This window comes from Dromaius novaehollandiae, chromosome 5, assembly GCF_036370855.1.
Source record: "Dromaius novaehollandiae isolate bDroNov1 chromosome 5, bDroNov1.hap1, whole genome shotgun sequence".
Taxonomy (NCBI): domain Eukaryota; kingdom Metazoa; phylum Chordata; class Aves; order Casuariiformes; family Dromaiidae; genus Dromaius; species Dromaius novaehollandiae.
In genome coordinates this window covers 37,946,083-37,966,040 of record NC_088102.1, presented here as the reverse complement: position 1 = coordinate 37,966,040, position 19,958 = coordinate 37,946,083, and the positions used below count along the sequence as shown (strand labels likewise).

Below are 19,958 nucleotides of genomic sequence, written 5' to 3'. Positions count from 1 at the left end.
TCCCATAATTAAGCTTATCTAAGAGTGTAAGCTGTGTATTTGGCAGTTCTGCTTTGGGTTAAAGAAAAAAAAACCTTGAGGAAATGAGTCTTTAACAGGTTTTACTATATTAATCCTTTGAATAAAAAGAACCGCAATACTCTGGGCATAAGGTATTTTTTTGAATTAACATTTTCATATATGTAAAAATATGAACTTTAAAGTGTAAGTACCACTTTGTATCCCTTCAGCAAAATTATGTTCCTGTATGCTGCCCTCACATACAGAGACTACACAGGTAAGTCGTTTTCCACTAGAGGTGAAGACAAATCAGTAATTTAACACTAGCCTTACCTACACACTGCATTAGTAACACTTCCTGATACTGAAGCATTCTGGGAAATAAGGTTACAATTATGAAGTTATCCGAAGAAAAATCATTTACTATAATTTGCCATAGATGCTAACATTCACACCATCATGATGTTTTACATCATTGATTCTGGCAGAGAACAGCCTGAAATATTCTCTGTACTTTTATCTCCAAACTGGCTGGCTTCCCTGCTGTTGCGATACTTCAATTATTGCTCCACAGAACACCACTAACTAGAAGTTGCTTGTAGTATGAATTCTAGATATTGAGAATGGATCTTTTTCCATAAGAAAATGAAAATGCAGGAGAAGAAAAAGAAAGGAGTCTAGGACTAAATGATATGAAGAGAAGCTGATAATTGGAGAAATTAAAGTAATTTTTCATTCAATAATCAGATGAGTAGGAAAGCTGAATGATTCTAAAACCTCCTCCTTGTACTAAAGCAGAATTCATTGTCAAAGGACAAGACTAAGATGACAAAGCCAACACAGCAAAACTTCTAATTGGGTACACGGTACAGCACCAATATCAGCATGTCTATATGCTGCCCTGGAAGCCACATCTGTCCCTTCCCTGACTCAGGTGTAAGATACATGATGAAAATTAAGTTGAAAAGGTTACAGAAGTAGAAATTTGTAACAATCCAGCCTGATGCACCTCCCTTGTAAGTCACAGGAAAACCAGGAAATTTTGCAGTCAAAACTTGGAATATCACACCAAAGTTTGAGTGGCAATGACAACACAATGTCTACTCTCCAGTCGTCAGCACAGTTACCCTAAGGAACAGTCAGTTTTACTGAAGCGGTTTCAGCTGAGAAACTTCATCTGGATCCTAACACTAACACATTACACATTTGCAGTGTCTGACATGCATCAAGGACTCTATGTGTCCATGCTTCTGCTCAGCAAACCTTGAAAATACCTGGTCTTTTTCTTACCTAGTAGTTTTGTTTTTTGAATTTAGTTTTCTAAACATACTTTTTGAAGATTTCACAGGAGCATATTCTCACAATGCACTGGAGCAGCAAAGCTGAAAAACTTTCAAATACAGTACACACCACCCACCTCTAAACATACACATATATCTACATATCAAAACAGTCTCAAGTTACAGCCACTGTTCCCACTTGAGCTGAGGATATGATTTTGCAAGGTAGACACAGCCTTCACATTACCCTGAACCCGCTGCCTCACTCTCAACAAGCCAACTTGGTGCAATGAAATGGCAGAAGAAAGAAACCTCTCACTCACAATGGCAAACTGCTGTAACGTCACATCATCTGCACATAAAACAACTGTCTCAAAATTACTTCATTTGCTCCTTTTGTCACCAGTACAACTGCAATTTTCAATGAGTTACAGATTTGCAAAAGCTAAAGTAGTACTAGCTCTTACCAGGGGTAGACAAGTCAATTTACACCTAACAAATTAGATGAAGTATGTACAAGAAACTCCACATGATAGCGTGTTTAAGTGAAAGAACAAATAAAAGCCAAAACCACTCCAAAAAGTACTGTGTGATTAGCAACAATGGGTTTAGGAAGAAAGAAACACCCAAAGGTTCAGAGAGAAAGTAATAGATCTGCTTACCCTGTACGTCAGATAAAAACCAACACGACAATGAACGTTATCTGCTTTCTCAATCTCAGAACAACTTCACAAATGTGTCTGCTAGGATTAGGACTTCTGAGGCCCACTTACAAATGACAAGTTTGGCACTTTGGCTAAAATGAGAATTATAAAATCAATTAGAATGCAACCCGATAACATCATCCAGTGCAAAAAGCTACAATTTAAACAGTATTTTCTTGACATTTATTGCCTCATACTATTTCAAATAATCTGTTGCTAGTAGTACGGAATAACTTTTAATGACACTTCAGGAATAATGGCAAGGCTGTTCTGTACAGAGCTTTTATAAAAAGACAGACTGCCTAACAATTTTATGAAAAATATTACATCACATTATAGGAAAATGCTTGATCCTTTTTAGTAGAAAGAGATTAAACTGCTCTCTATTAAGATAAATTAATCAACATAAATTACAGAGTTTCAGTTCTCTTTCATGCAAACAAAAGAAGGCACACCTTCACCTGGAACAGGTTCCACTCATTTTCTTAAGAGAAAAAGAAGAGTCTGAATATCAGCAATATAAGTTACTAGAGATGAACAAACACTTTCAAATGAAACAAAGTAAGAAAATACACAAAAGCTATGTAAAATAAGGAACTGCCTACAGAAGCTAAATTGATCACTTTTATTTAAAAGAGCAACAGGATGTTCAGTAAAAGAGGAAAGAACTGGTTTGCTTACAAAAATAAATTATTAGCTTACAAAAGTCACAACTTCAAGATTGAGCATAAGACACAAAAGCATTCAAACATCTGTGAAAACTGAAGAACGCATAGCAGCTACATAATATTGTTAGGGCAATGCTGTTGTCTCCCTTTGTTCCCCAACCCACTGAAAAAGGGGTGTCAGGACCTCAGACTGTCTTATTTTTTTTTCTAATGAATGAGTAAAGAATCCCTAAAGAATTGGTCAGGTGAGTATAATCAAGAGGTCTGACATGACTGCAGGTCAATTAATAAAAGTCTTCTAGCACAGTTTTCAAAGTACCACTCAGGATAATAGCTGAAAAATAAAACATATTTTAAATCCTTAATAAAAACATTTCATAGTCAGTGTTCCCAGTAAGCAGGAAAGGACTGGGATATTCTGATAATGGTAATGCCTGCAGATATCATTTCAGAAGACAAGACAGACAAAACTCAAGTGACACTGAAGTACTTGGGTCTGGTACAACCATCAGTGATCTGGAATTAATAAACCATGCTTAATTCAATTTTTGTCTGTACTCTGCTAACTGCGCTCTCCAAGCTCATGATGGCTTATTAGCTCAGACATCTCCATATTAATCATGAATAAAGAGAAGTAAGAAGGCTCTCAGGCAACAGTCTGCTCCCTCGCTGACACTCGGGAATGTCCACAGTACGGCTCTGTTGGATCCTTACCCAGGTTGTAGGCTACTCTCTGGACACCTACCTTAAATTCTCTTACTTACTAGCAATATATGCAGCTGTTTTTCCTGCAAAGACCATATTGTCTAATTTTGGAGCCCTTTAATGTGGTCTTTCAGGCAAAGTTGGGTAGAATGAAAGCACTATCATTACAGAACTTTAACTGGGAGACCTGATTAATCAGAGAAGTTCCAATGCTTGCAAGTATGAATGTTCGAGTAATGCTCAGGTCTACAGGGTGCCACGGATTCCTTGTTCTTAACTGAAGGAGAAAACATGCTAACATAAGGTTTGAAGTGTCACCTTCTAGGCCAGTAAAATCAGTTTTGTAAATATTTTGATTGTGTTATAGTAGGAAGGCTCAAAAAGTAGCAGCAGACACTGCAGTCCTATATTTTACAGTTGTCAGATGTACAAAAGTGAGTCTTTACGCTTTAGAGCTCACCTAAGCCTAGAAATCAAAGCAGTATAATAATAAAGATATGGTGCAGTATTCATTTTCTAAGAAGCCCTTAACAGCTTGAATAATGCAGCCATTATAATAAGTTGCACTGTCTAGAAATCTACAAATATTAACCCAGCAGGGTTAAGCAGGGTTAGTACTGAACAGCACTACTACCTTACATGGAAATATACTGAAAAAAGCTCCTCTGATGACTGTTCTAATGCCTTACAGACAGAGGTTCTTCAGTAGCCATCTGCACATGGCTTTCTCTCCTACCACCCCTCTGGGCACTTGTTACATGCATTCTGGAAAAAAGGGGAAAAAAAAAAAGGAAAAAAAAAGAAAAAAAAAGGAAAAAAAAAGCAAGGTTCCAAGATTTTGCTTTCTAATTTTGCAAAGTGAGAAGACAGGTTCTTGCCCTAGGGAAGCATTTGATCTTGAGATTTTTCATTGGAAAATACAAAAGTCTGTGTTTTTTCCACTTTTCTTGAAAAAGCCAAGAATACTTCAGTGACTTTTATCATTTTCTTTGGAGCCTGAATGATTAAAACAACCACCACTGCTCCTCTAACCTTTAAATGCCCATTCAAGTGGCTCCCATGCGCAAGACAAGAGTCTTGCTTTAGGTAATAGATATTACCATTTATTACTGATGTTTCTATTTTGATTTTGGTTCTGCACACACCGTGGTTATGTATATAGAAATAGCACAGTGCATTTCTGCATAGTATGACATTTTAAATCCAGAAATCAAAGCCAGTGCAAATTGCAACTGTTAAATAAGTTTTCTCAGGAATGTAACTGTAAGAATATATATTAATATAACAATATGTTAATCCTTAATACCTGAAATGGTCAACAATAATATGCTTGATGCTTCCTCAAAGTACAGGTCACAAGTTAGGGATGGAGTTCCTTGCAAAGAGTGATCTTAAGATATACAGCCAATTGTTATTTCTTTGCATTATCTTTTTCAAGAAGAAAATAAGGCTGCATAAGAGGCTGAGCTGAAGGGACAACAGCTTAATTTAAAGATGTTGATAGACAAGCTCTAGCAAATCTTGTTGTAGCAGATTAAGTTACTATCCTCAGCTGTAGATCCTGCCCACCCCCAGGTCAGAAGTCACTGATCCCCAAAGCAGGGTTGGCAGTAGGGTATGTGTACTGGCACCTCAGCCACTTCAGAGCTAAGATTTGCATCTCAGTTTGGGTCCTCTCCCTCAGACACCACACTGCACTGAAATGACTGAGGAACAAGCACTTCTTCTGCCAGTTCTGCAAGTGATGAACTAGACAAGAGGAGCTGAACAGGAAAAAGTGAAAACTGTGACTTGTAAATCACCAAGCTGTAGTGACAACCTAAATTTCTTCTAAAGTAACGAGAATCAGATGCACCACTCCTCACAAATCCATCCAACCCCACCCCCCAAATTGCTCCCATAAAAACAGTTTCAAAAGCACAGTGTAAACTTAAGCAATTAGTAATTAAGTTTAACAGGCTCCGGTTAGTCATATTATGTACCTTAGAGCCTAAACACTCAGTTTTAAAGTAGCTCTAAGAAATAAAGCATTGAGGTTTTGCGTGGAATGTTAATTATCACATCAAGTCGCAACTACAGAAGTTAGAAGCGGCATTAACACACGTAATACCAAAAGAACAGTGTTAAATATTTTTCTAAGATCTGACAGGAGTGTGCACTTAAGACGGAACACAAAACTAGTCTACATTTGCTACCCAGCCACTTAGGTATGCAGCCGCATTCATTAAATATTTGTATAGAAAAGACTTTAAAAATATTGACAGAAGGAGAAATTGTATGAAGTTCTCACCAATGGAAGTCAGAAACTGGCTCAGAAGAATAAGTATACATAAATTCAAGTTTGCAACTCAAGCTGTTAAATTTGAAAAAAAATATGCAAATATTTAATATCTTACTATCGGACAGGTGGTATTTTACATTTTACACTTTCCATTAAATGAATTTAAATGCTCCACTTAAATGTGTACCGTGCAGTTATCACCCTAGCGCTTACTCATTAAGATCAAACACATACAATACTTATAAATTAGGTATCACCACTGATTAGCCGTGGAAAACATACTCAAGGCTTAAAAAAGAACTTGCGCATAGAGTTCACTTCGGCAGACTGTCCCCTCCTACCACCTTTAACTGAGCTTTTTAGCTTCTAAGATCTATTTGCCTTTCTAAACAAGTACAAAAAAAATCCTCAATGCGGCATCACAAAACTGTATTTGTAACAGAGGCCCCTTCATGTCCATTCATCAAAATTGAACCATCAGAATATCAGTGATGACACTAAACATGGCATTTTTGCAGAGGAGTTCACAGGGGAGCCATGACCGCCTTAGCAGGCGGATTGAGATTTTCAGCCGAGCCTGAGCTTCTTATCCTCCCTTGCTAGGGCTTCCCAGCTCTTCCGTTCCCCCCCTTTTTTTGATCAGCTTGTTACTGCTTGTAGTCTAGTGTAGTATAATATCTGGCTTGCATTATCTGGCATTTACTTGCCATATTTTTAGAGAGCAAATTTCAGTACAAAGTAAAATCTGGATTCTGCACATTTAGGGTAAGAATACAAGAAACGCCCTGCTGGGTCAGTCAGACCAACGGTCCATCAAGCCCAGAATTCTGCATCTGACAGTAGCAACCAGATGTGCTGTTTCAGGATAACCTGTATTCCCCAAGCATCCACAGCTGTTGAATTCAGGACATTAGATGGTACATCCCTGACTGTTCTATTATGAACCATTGACTGTATCTGTCAATGGACCTGCTATCAGGGAATCTGTTTAATTCCTTTCTTTTTTTTTTTTTTTTTTTGAACCTGCTGATACTGGTTGCCTCCACAAACCATGTGGTGAACATCAGTAGTTCAGCACCCAGTCTGCAAAGACATACCTTCTTTTATCTGTTTCAAACCTATCTATCAGTTTAATCAAATGCACCCTGCATTTGTGAGCTCCACAGCCTTCATGACTTTTTTTCTGGAACCTCCATCATATCCCCTTCCAGCCTTCTCTTCAAACTGAGAAGTTCCAGTCTTTTTAGTATCTTCCTGTAAGGCTCCATTCCCTTGGATGTTTTTGTTGCCCTTTTTCTTTTTAATTCTACTGCTATGTACTTCCTTAGATGTAGAGACCTGAACTGTACACAGGAGTAGGACAACAGTTTTGCACTGCAGCAATACAATGTCTTCTGTCATCTTCTTAATGCCTTTCCTGATACAGTCAACATTTTGTTGTCTTTCTGGATGTCACTCACACTAGATAAAGCATAGTGAACAGATACTATGGTCAAAAATAATTTTCTATGAAAATCTGTTCAATTTTATTACACTTCAGGGATATGTAATAATCCCATTACGCACTTGCCAAAAATTACTTCTAGAGCTACTGGCACTGGACTACTCTCCTTTGCATACTACTAGGTAACAGTCATCATTTTTATGGGACGTATCCCATAAAAAAGGTTATTTCTGTTTAACTCCACTCTTGCATAGAAAATTGATGCTGAAATAGAAGGGGTATCCTTGAATATACCGGAGCTGAGATAACAGAACAAAAGCATCACAAGACCTAAAGAAGAAGCAAGACAGCAGAGCAGAAGGAAAGAAATGCTAAGTATAGGCACTACTTTACAGGCCAATCCAACTTTAAGATGCAATACAATAATAGGATAGGAAAGAGAAAGCGAAAGGTCGTAAGACTTAACAGAGCATAGGAATGGTGTGATCCAATATATAACCTTTGTTTCCTTCCCACTATTGTCCGTCTTGCCTATTTAGAGAATGTCAGCTCTAAGACCCATGAAGGTCTGCAGAAGTACAGAATGCAAGAAAACGAGCAACAAAAATGCTGCAAAAAAAGTAGTGTCAAAAACACAAAAAGCCCACACTAAAACAAGAAAGATCTAAGGAAAAACAATGCATCACAACTATTCTAACTGATCATGTGAATACTCCCTAATAGTTATAGATTCACTAGTCTAAAGAAGACATTGATATCAAAGTAGAAGTAGTTTATAATGTAACAATTACCTCATGAGCAATAAGCCAAAATAACTCTTAACTGCTGCTTCAAAACATCATGCAACGAAATGCAGAGTTCTATTTTTCAGAGAGAAATAGCTCTCAGTTGCAATTCATTTTGACTTCTTACTTGAAGATTGGCAAAAGGTTAAAGAAAGTAATGGCCCACCAAGTATTTCAAAACAACTCATTTTGAACAGCTTTTCTCCTGTTGAGTTTCCTTAAAACTATCCTTAGGATTTTTTCTTCTGGAAGGAAGAACAAATGACATTTGCTTTTCGGATCCCTAGCTTTCTTTGGGATATACTTACAGTCCTTGATCTTTTTGTCTTGCTTGTTGAGCCAATGGAGGAAAAAGAAATTTAAGTTTGCTAAAAGGTAGAAAGTATCGATCAGACTCTGCAGAAGCCACAGATAGCCACTTTCCTCCCCTTTCCACTGATGGCAAGCAACTGACACCTTAGCAGTTCTAGCTAGTACTCATCGTAACGCCTTAAAGCAACATGCTTTGCTAGGAAGAGATTGTATCACAGTGGTTAAAGTCTTGAGAGAAGAACACAGCACACACTAGATGAATATTCTAAGAATGGGCAAGAACCATCGTAAAGTGATAATACAGTGCAAAAAAAAAAAAAAGTCCACTAATCTAACAAGAACTTGAGGCTCAAAAAAGAGTTTTAGTGCATTTTATAGCTTTTCAAGAAATGAAGTGTGAAACAGACTATTCTGGTCTAGTCAAAACCAAACCGTAAATACTATTGGGCTCATAAGCAGCTTTTATCTCATTTCTCTAAGCGACTGTGCTTCCCTCTAAGTAATTAGGTTACAAATTTAGAACACATCTTGATTACTGGAAAAAAAAAATGAAACGGTATGAGCTTGCATTATGTTTCAATTATCCCGCAACAACTTCTAAATACCTATATCCAGTTCAATTTCCACTCACTTTCCTTTTTTCCTGCATCTGAGAATTTTTAATACTGTTTAAAGAAAATGTTTAGTGCTACCATGCAGTAGCATTTACAATTCTATCACTGCTTGATCCTACAGGAACTGATTCTGCAGAAAGCACATGACATCCAGTATACTATATTCTCCCACTAAAACACAGGACTAAATTTATTTGCTGACATCACAGGTCCTTTCAAACACTGCGAAAAGAGAAATTCACTCTCTGAAAACAAAGACATACATACCTAAGAAGTAAAATCAATACAATACAAGCTAATTCAATGCTAACCCTCTGCTGTTTGAAAACTATGGATGCATAGCCCAAAAGCACAAGTTTGGCCTTCAGAGATGAGAGAACATTTAGGAAATAGGACTTACTCACTATAGGAAGTAGTAACACACTCTTTTTGCCAATACAAGACTTGCATCTAGTTTCTGTTGAGCACAACCCATTAATTTGTAATATCTCTTCCACAAAAGCAGCTTTAATTTCCTTAGACAGCTGAGGTACACTGTATTAATCCACGATTAATCTATCTCCATACATAACCTGTCTCAACTTTGATTAACAGTAGCAGACAAATCAACGGTGATTTGATAGAACACAATAAACCAGGCTAACCACAAGTTCTCAACCAGGACACCGAGGGACACTGCTTGATCTGACGTTAAGGTCAAGCTTTTAGCTTTATGCACAGAAGCATCATATTCTAAAGAAAGCGTTGTCATGATATCTCCTGCGTTGAAGAATTTAACAGCTCGATAGCACAACTGCCATGAAGAAAAGATGCTTCCCTACCTAGAATTCTCCTCTGCCACACAGACGACCAGCTCCTAAATAACTGACAAATAGAAAAGGAGTTGTCAAGGCATACTACCTTAACTGAACTTGACTATGAAGATCATCTCAGCTAAGAGATCACTGGGTTACTCACCTGAATATTGACTGAGATGAGAGCTGATCAGCTGATCTCTGTCACCCAAACTGAGAGTAAGATCCTGGGAGGAAGACAAGCAGTGAGAAACATCAAGTGAAGTCATTTCTCTCTTTGAACAGTGATTTTACTAAAGCATCACACCAATTACGTTTTACCAGCCTTTCAGCCTTGAACAAGACGAACATTTTAACAGTTTTGTTATTCTTTCATATATCCCTCACTAAATGCAAGTCACTCGTATGCTATCACACTACTAACAACATGCTCGTACATAAATCCCTGGCATTCCTTATAACACGCTACTGAAATGAGAAGCAACTCTCAGGCACTAATACACATTGTCCCCCTTTGATGACAAATGTTTGTGATCAGAACTTCACGACAAATCAGCTCAACACCACCGGTGTCTAAAACAGTTGCTGTTTCCACTCTCTCCTTCCTGACTTTAAAATGTATACTTATCCTTGGAAACAGAATTGGAATGCATATACACGCCTCCCAGCAGCTACTGCCAGGTCAAAGAGCAGTTGCAGGGGTTGCAGCAGCACTTCCTAGTTATCAAAGGTTTTTAGTTTTGCCAAATTCAACACTCTAGAGAGCATAAAGATATCACTGAACAACTTCAGCTATAAAAATGAGGCAATTCACACTGACTTTTCACACAACAGTTGATATTAATACACAGGTGCGGTCTTTAGATGCTACCGTACTCTGACTACACAATACTTGAGTTCTACTAATGCCTTTTGTAAAGGACCATTTAACTCTTATCCCTTAACATACTTTTCCCAGAAATCAGCTGCGGTTCTAATATATTTCCTTTCCGAAAACCATTTGAGAGCCTTTTGACTCATCTGTTATGCTCAAATAAGCCACTGCTTTCCCACTGCATCTCCATAATATGAATGCTAACACAATACAAGGATGAAATTCATAGTTTGTTTTCTAACACATTTTTCTACAAACTAGCTTTTTTCCAGAATTTCCATCATTTCATCTGTTTTTAGGTTTTTGAGGGATATGGGGAATTTGTTTTCTATACTGATAAAGCATGGTGAATTCAGAATGCTAAACTTGATGATTGACAACTATGACCTACACTGTCGCACATACCAATTGTCAAACTTCTTCTCTAAGCCTAGAGAAGAAATGCAAAAAATGAAAGACCAGAGAGGTGAGGCAGAATTAAGTATTAAAAATGTTAACAGAAAGTCACTTTAACTAATTCTTTCTCATAATTTTTCTTTGGAAGGTAATTATGACCTACCAAAACTGATACATGATGCAATAGGCAAATCACTTAGGGAAACATAATGCATTGCAGTGATCTTCATATAGCAGATAATAATTATAGGTAAGTTGAAACAATTGCATTTTTGTTATTCCTTATCTTGTAAGAAAGCAGAAGTAGATCCACAAGAAAATCTAAATGCCTTGCCACTTACTAGACTCCACAGCCTCCAGATAAGCAACCAGGCTCCTTCTGCAGTGAAAACATTAAGTTACATATGCTGTTCAAATGTCTAAAACTAAACATGAGTAGCAAATGGCCAAGTTAGCCGAGAATAAACAAAAAGAGAAAGAATAGAGACTTAACCCCCCACAATTTAACTCTACACTACAAAAAAAATAATCCTTTTCTCTTACTCATTCAACATTTGGCCCACATGCAGGAGGGCTGGGTTCAAATCATCAATCTGTACTGATCATTTGCCCTGACAGCCAGTCCCTAGGCTACATACTCTGCTTGCACTCGGCCCCAAGGGAACACTACTCCTCAGGAATGAAACTCACTGGAGTCTGGAAGTGCCTGACATCAAAACACACAGTGGCCTGCCCATTAAGGCATTCCCCTGGGAAATAACAGGTGTGGATTTCAAGTCCCCCCCCAAACAGTACAGCAATTTGAACCTGAACTTCAACATACTGGCCAAGTACTCAAAACACTTAAGAGAGGCAACATCACATCACTTTTTTTGCAGAAAAGAAGTATGCAGGATTGGCCCTGTCTTTTTGTCACCTGCTTTAAAGATTTGAGTCACTCCTCCTTACACAATTCATCTCTGTGTTACTAACGTTATCTCTGCTCACTTTCTTATTCAACCGATGCATACTTTGAGAGTTACAGTATGTTTTTCTTCCCAAACAGCTATTCCTCAGTATGCAACTGGACATCCGTGGGAGTATAAAACAAGTGTCTATCAATAGACAGGCATATTTTAACACATCTATTTGGGAAAAAAAAAAAAGCTTATTGGAAATTTCCTGGCATATAAATAACTTCTGTGGCTATAACTTTTTTTCTTTGTTTAGAATTCTGCTTCATACTTTGACTTGAACTACACTTAAAGCATTTCACCACATAATTATGTCAGAAGCACAGGGAGGAGGATCCAATCATAAAACATTTCTTTTGCCAGAATTACTGTGTTGGATAAAGCACTTCAGTGGATAATTATACTAGAAAAATATTTTTGACAGCATACCTGATTTCAAATCACAGAACAGGCCATGTTTCCACCAAGTGAGTTTTCTATCACAGATGTACCATCAAATCTTTTCAAATATACAAATGCCTCACTTTGCCCATTAATAAAAAGAAAACAACATAACATCATTTAATTAATACTTAAGAGAAGTTTTGAGGTTTTCTGATGAATGGACAAAGCAACAATTACTTTGGTGTTCCAAATACCATAATATCAAGCCTTTTTACAACACTGCTTGTCACATAAAGAAGTTTTTTTTTAAATGGCCAGATGCCACAAAGCTTTAGAATTTTAAATTTGACATATGAATACAAATACTGATCCTTTTTTCTAAGGAGGAGCAGGCTGTTTGAACTCTTGGCCTTCAGAATTCTAAAAGCCTAATATTTTAATAGGAATGCAGTTAGTCAAAAGTACAAATTAGGAAAATCTGAATAGCTGAAACAGACAGTTGCAACTGTTACTATTTGATGCTAAGCCCCAGTCTTTAAGGGGACATCATAACAGAATTTACATCTACAAATGCCGCAGGATTTTTAAAAGCTTACAACTTCAAACTGTAGCAAAAGATTTTAATTAAAAAGCAGCAAATAAGTATTATGAAAATATAATTATTTACATGGAAAAAATACAGACAAATAAGAAGTTCAGACTAGATTAAGTTTTGCGTGTCCATAACCCTTGGTACGAATGATAACTTCTACATTACGCTTTTACTGGTTCTACATCACACATTGCTGTGATAATGAAAGACGGGTGGCACCCCTCAACGGCCTGAGTAATTCTTGCAAATTCCTAAGAAGGCTAACTAAGTTTACTGGAAAAATATTTTAATTTACATTTGAAAGTAAGTTCAGATCTTGTGAAAGGAAATTCAATAAAATTTAAGTAAAACCATCATCTTTACCATCATCTAATTCCTATAGAACAAAAATTAGCACCCACAACTATTCCATACATTGTAAGGAAACATGGCATGTTGGAAGAAGGCAAAGTTTGAAAGAATTCCTTTGAAAAGAGTGATCATATATTAATAGTAATGTTAATTAAATTTAACATTCTAGTACACTCCTTCACAAAGTACTGCAATATAAATATTTGATACCTAGTTAAACCATCTACAACACTAATCATTAGTTAACATCTTAGCACGTAAAATACAGAGGGTTTTTGGATCACAGTATGTTGGAAAACAGTTAATACATGTATAAAACCCAGCTACATTCTAAAGTGCTGGATACTTGAATTTGTAACTACAGTTTTAAGATGATTATGATAAAAGAAAAAAAAAAGGAGCACTTGTGAAAATTCAGATGACAGATTAAAATGAAAAGATTACAGGCTTGGATGCCTCATCAAAGATATCCTATTCTTAGGAAATGCAGGAAAAACACCCCAATCCACCCAAAAGACAGACAGGCCGCTTTAAGGCATCTGAAGCTGTGCACCAAAGCAGCAGACGCTTGAAGAAAAACACCAATCACTGTCTAAAAGCTCAACTACAACGTCCAGTTATGCAGAACACGAGTATTTTGTTCCAGTAAGTGAGCTATGCAGCTAGTTTATGCCCAAATATTCCAGTCATAGAGGGTTCAAGCTGACTTTTCCCCTTTTCATATTCCTGATTATCCATTTTTTTTTCCCCAGAGGTCCGTCTCACCTAAGAGACATCTAAATAAAGTTATTATTTTGGACAGATTTCTTCCCCCCCCCCCCTTAAATATCCACAGTAAGGTCAAATACAAAGTAATCTAAGTTTCTCGTGCGTTGCGGCTCAGCACACTCCCAGTCACTCTGCTCGCGGCTGCTCGCCCGCACGATGCCCGACGGGAAGCGCTATCGCGACAGGGACGCTGCCGACACAGCCCTTCCGCGCACCTCGTGGTCCTGGCCAACACGCACGTTAACGCGCTGGCGGTCGCCCCTACCCAGGCCGCTAATCCCGCGGAGCTCCAGAAACCGGCGGTCCCGCCGCCGAGGGCCCTTCCCGAGCGCCGCCCCGCCGGGAGGTGGCAGCGCGGAGGAAGCGGCGCTCAGCGCGCCCTTACCGACGGCCGGGAAAACAGCGACGGAACCGCCGCTCCTGCGGCAGCGCCGACGCCCCCCGCCGACGCCGGGCCTGCGCCCGGCCGGCCGGCCCCGCCGCTCCGCGGGCTGCGCGGCGCCTCTCGGCAGGGCGAGCCAGGCCCCCCCGCCGCCCGCCCCACGCGCTCCGCGGGCACCTGCAGCCGCGGCGGCCAGGGCCGCCCCTCCGCGCCGCGGCGACCGGCGCGGTGCCCCGAGAGCCGCCGATCCCGCCCCGCCCGAGCCGCAGGCCTGCGCGGGCGCCGCGGGCAGGGCCCCCGGGGAGGAGCCGCGGCAGCCCGGGCTGGCGGCCGCCCGCCGGGACCCGCCGCTCGCGCGCCGGAGCGGGGCTGCGCTCACCGTCCTTCCCTCGCCGCCGTCGACACGCTCCGGGAGCCGAGGCCGCCCGCACGTCGCCGCTCCGCGCCCGCACAGGCACAGACACAGACACAGACACACACGGCTGCGGCCCCGCAGCGCTGCGCAGCAGCCGCCGCCGCCGCCAAGCCCGGCCCGGCCCTGCCCCCGCGCCCGCTCCCAGCGCCGGCCGCGCCGCGCCGCGGCCCCGCCCCCCCCGACGACGCACGTACGCGCGGGACCCGCCCCCCGCCTGGGGCGGTGCCTCGCCTGGTGTCGCGCGGGGAGGGGAGGTCGGTGGGGGAGCGCGGCGGCACGCGCGCACCGCGGGGGCTTCGCAACGGCAGCGCCCAACGGCTGCCGTCATGGTCACGCGGGCCGGGCGAGAGCGGAGGGCGCAGGGCCGCCAAGGCGCTCCGTGCCCGCAGTCGTGTCCCGGAGGGGCACCTCAGCTGGAGTCGCGGCTGTCTGAAGGGCAGCTCTATCCTCGCTGTGGCCCGCTCCTGCCTCCTCTCCGCCGCCGGCTGCCTCGGCGGGCAGGTGCCCCGGGCGCTCCCTGCCGCCTCCCTCCCTTCCTTCCCCGCCCGCTGCCAGCCTCTCCTCGTCATTCCCCTTCCCCCCGGCTGCTGGCTGGCAGTCTCGGCTGAAGTCTGAGCGGCTCGGCCAGGCTTCGGACGGCTGCCGGAGGGAAAGTGTTTATTCCGAGATTCACCTTTGAAGAGCAGGGAGAGGCTCAGCCCAGAGAATACCCAGGCATGGTCTCTGGAGCGGAGGAAAGAGGTCATTAAATGCGGTTTTACCAGGCCTATACCAATGGCTGTTTTACAGGACCGTGGAAATACTTCTTCAGTGCTGCAGTTTAGTTTGGCTAAACTAAAAACTAAATTAAAACTGCAGTGCCACCCCCATTTTTTTCAGGCTAGCCTGCCTAGACTGTTACCTGAGGTGTAAAAAGAATCTGAGATGACTTGACCATGCCAAGATGGCTAGTTCCACATAACATGGCCAGAAAAAGGGATTTCCTAGACCGCTAAAAAGCCATTGAAGAGAAACCTCCTTTTTGCCCATCTCTTCTTGCTTCAGTTTAACCAGCTATCATTTTCAGTTATGAAATCCAGATACAGACTTTTAACTTCCTACAGTTTGACCCTATATGATGTTTTCTTTGGATCCCTTTTAAACATGCACATTCTCTCTCATTGTTTAAATCACAAAAACAGATCCCATGGTTTTCTTTCCTGAGCGTACAAAATCACCAGTTGACCTGCCATTAATGTACGTCCTGCCAGCCACTTGCAGAGGAAACTTGGACCTTTTCACGCTGTGGCTCACGCACCATTAGAGTTTTTAATTTTCAGAGCAGCAATCCCTTTTCACTATATAGAACCCACTATTTCAATTCTGACCTTGTTCAATAACAAGGGTCTTTGAATCAAGTGAGCAGGAGTGGAAAAAGTGGAGCATTACAAGAAATATGAATATAGGTGGATTGTAGAATTATTTACTTTGCAAAGGAAAATGGAGGGAGAACATTGCAGTACTAACTCATGGCTGAGCAGCACCCAAAATAGCGCTTTTCACCTTCATATGAAAATGTTCACATGAACCTTTTTTTACATACTGTTTTAGGAAAGGACCTGAGAACCAAAAAAGACTTCCTCAAAACCAGATACATGCCTAGAAGTTGCAATGGCTACAAAAAGTGTCTAGGTTTAGCAGCTGGCTGTTCAGTGGTGTCATCCTCATCCAAATTGCTAGTTTACTTTTCTATATCCAAGTTTGGTGTGAACAGACTAAAAATGCCACAAGTTCTGATTACAACTTCTTTCACTTGACAGCATTTCTTGTCCCTCTCACTGGTCTCAGTGCCCCTAGTGTGCATGTTACCCAAAGCCCATTACTAAACAGAGGAGTTTTCTTCAAAGTTTTACACAGTTTGTCATAGATCAGAGAAGGATTCACACCAGTTCTAGATTTTCTGTTTTTCTCCTTTGTTCTCTTATATTGTAGCTGAAGTTTTAATCCTTTCCAAGGGTTGCCAGACCAGGTTAAGACTGAGCTTGGGATATCTCTTGAATATAGCTGCTTAAAGATCTGTTTGTCTCTTTGGTAACCAATCTCCTCCCTCTGGCTTTCACAAACCCTAATATTAGCCTTTGCCCAGCTGGCAAATCCATTCATAAGATGCTTGAATGAGGCATGCTTGTCTAATTCTGCCCAAGAGATTAAAATATTCTGTCAGACCAAGAAATTGTCATACCTGAAAAGGTTTCACAATAAAGCACAGGATCAGCAGCATTATTTGTAAAGAGCCAGATAACTTTTTCCTTTAAATCTTTGTGATAGCAATTTAAATGAACAGATCTAAATGCTAGTTCATTTTGCCTTGTGGGTACTGTTTATTGGTATGCTGAAGAACACACAAATTGCTGTGAGATCATCAATGTTTCAGCTTGAATTTAACAAAACATTCAAATTAGAAACAATATATACAAGGAAAGAAGACAAATGGGAGGATGAGGAAGGAAATTGAAAGATGATTGGGAAAGTGTTTATTTTGTCTTAACTGACTGATCTTTGATATGAGGATCTACTAAGATAATTCTTAATGGAAATCAGAAAACTACTTACCAAAGTACTGCCTCTGCTGTTCCATCCCTTCTTCAAAGTTTTTAATGATTATCTTCAGGTGAAAAGGAACTGAAAAGAAATGCACAGTTGAGGCCTTTTATGAGTTTTGAACCTGAATATTTTGATTTTACAGAAGCACTTCATAATGGCTGTATTCTCAGTCATTATGGGATCATTAAAGCATGCCTGGAGCTACAGAACCAATGTATTTAGGCAATTTGGTTTATTATTAAAGCAAAACCTTCTTTTTAAGGTTGATACATTCATTCCACAAGCAAATGTTCTTTTACAAAGAAAATGCTTATCTTTGATGAATGGACTTTTATGTAAATTAGGGTCACTGGTTCCCATCAGGATGCTAATATAACCATTGATCATTCTAAATCTGCCTGATTGTAATCAATAAAAAAAAAATTTCTGACAGTGAAGCTTAGTCATGAGGCTAGCATAGGACCAACTGTTTTCTTTGATACCATCGCCCTCTGGAGGGGGAATGAAAAATCACAGAAGGATTAGGTAGAAATTCCCTTTTATATCACTGCATAACTGAATTCATGTTTTACAGTCCAGAAGTGGTTCTGCAGACTGATGCAAAAAGGCATGCTAAGTCGGAAGAGCCACAGCAGCAACAGTGCATATGTCAGGAAAGGCTGGAGGAGAACCAGTCACCATCTGTCTGTCCCGTTACTCTCCTCCCCTTTATCTCTAAACGCTTTATCTCTAAACTCATTGAACATGCATTCTACAACAGATGTACTTTCTCTTCCAAATTCATCTTGGATCCCTTCCAAACTGATGTCATCCCTCTTATTTGCCAAAATACTTTTTATGCAATCTCTAAAGAATTCCTGCCTAGCTGATGTCAGGGTCTGTATTCCATCCTCTTTCTTGACTTTTCTGCTGTTTTTTTCATTATCTTGATTACCCTTTCCCTTTTGATCTTTTATTCTTGCAAGGTTTTGAGAAATTGTCTTCTCCTCTTTTTGTGTCTCTAATTTCATGACTGGCATCTATTTACGTAGGCTCTTCTCCTCCTGTCTCCAAGGATTATTGTGGATTTTTCCTTTCCCATTTTAATGTCCCCTTTAAATGAATATGAATGAAAGCAAGCTGTTTTTTTCTCTGACTTCTCCTACCTATTCTCTCTGTGTTTCAGGGGAAATGAAAATATCCCACAGTGGCCCGTCCAGTTTGATTTACAGCAGTCTGATCTCGCCTGGCCACAAATTTAGTGACCAGTTTAACCCTGAGCATGTAAGCAGGACACATCAACTAGTGTGCATGTAGAGCCAGCTGTGTCCAATATTTAGTGTTTCAAAGAAAAGTGAAAAATTGCTGAAAGTGCAGAAGCTAAATTACGTATTAAGTAAGAAAAAAAATCACTCTTGGCCTCCATAGTCCAGCAGCAGAAACCCTGAACCTTGAAATTAATAGAGCAATCCAATTTCATTGCAGCCTTCCTTGAACTAGCACAACAAATACCAAGGACTCAAAGATGGTCATGTTTTCCTCCTTTATAGCACCTAGAACTGTCTTTTATGTTCTATCCAATAACCCCTTTTCACATTTATGTTCATCTGGATGGCTGAAACATCTTCTCTGGCTTCTGGTATTCTCTGCCTCGCTTCAGTCCTTCAAAATCCCAAATTGCACAACTCCAAGTAAGGTCACAGTATTTACAAATAGGGTCATAAACCCAACAGAAATTCATTTGTAGAAAAAGGTTAGTCTTCAGAAGAGAGGTCTGACGTCTGGAAGAATTATTCAGCTCTCAATGAGGGGTCTTAAGCCCCAAAATAGGGATCTTTCCCAGAAAGTGGGTGCCCAAAAATGGAGCTGGAAGTGGGAATGTTGATGGCACAGTATGGGGAACTGTGCTTAGTCCAGAAAAATTATGGGTAATAAAAATAATCTTTCTTGCCTGGCAATTTTGTCTTATTGCCTGGCAGTCTTTGAATGTTTCTACTGTTTCCCCTTCCCCTGTTAAGTTATACTCAAATCAGCAATCACATCAGTCTGCTGCTTCCTGTTCTTCCTTGCATAGTTTCTCACTATCTGTGCACATTATTCCATTTATATTCCATGCTTCTCTGTCTTTTTGATATTGTTTCAAACAGTCATCTGTGTGCCTTCTTCTGTGCAACTCTCCATTTATGGTTTGATCTTGAACAAATTTATAAGGACCTAATGTAGGTATTTAAGTCTCTCTAGAAAACAACCTCCTGCTTTGCTATTTGTAGCAATTATTAATTCGTATCTATATCCATTTTGTTCTTCTTTGACTTGCCATTTTGAGGCTGGATGTGTCTTCAGCCTAAAGTCAAGACAGCCTTTTACTTGGATTTTAGACCTAACTGGCATATTGTCAACTTGCAAATACTTTTTACTGGGTTTACCTGACAGTCTGCTTACTTTGATTTAATCTGTGAATATAGGGCAAAAAAACACTTCTTGTTTTACTGTTTTCACTCTGTGGAGCTTCTTTTTTATTGGCATAAATGTATGTAAATGTATTTGTAAATGAATACAAACCTATGAGATAACTCACAGATCTGTGACAAAATAGGTGAAGAACCAACAGGAGGAATTTCAAGAGTTGGTACCACATAATGAAATTAGACATTTGTGTTTTTTAAATTCTCTTCAGGTATGATAATGTTTCCT

At 40.2% G+C, this 19,958-nt stretch overlaps 1 protein-coding gene across 6 annotated transcripts in view; it reads right to left on the bottom strand.

The window, feature by feature from the left end:
* The window catches only part of PALS1 (protein associated with LIN7 1, MAGUK p55 family member), a 56,782-nt gene extending 41,898 nt beyond the window's left edge, over window positions 1-14,884 (bottom strand). For 2 of the 6 annotated variants that reach the window (XM_064512477.1, XM_064512478.1), the window contains exon 1: window positions 14,667-14,884. The gene's annotated coding sequence lies outside the window, so the exon portion shown is untranslated. Of the gene's footprint in view, window positions 1-1,942; window positions 2,077-9,614; window positions 9,635-9,750; window positions 9,815-14,464; window positions 14,551-14,666 lie in introns of those variants that run through there. The other 4 variants (XM_064512475.1, XM_064512473.1, XM_064512474.1 and 1 more) reach the window with 4 other exon arrangements.
* Window positions 14,885-19,958: the final 5,074 nt, after the last annotated feature.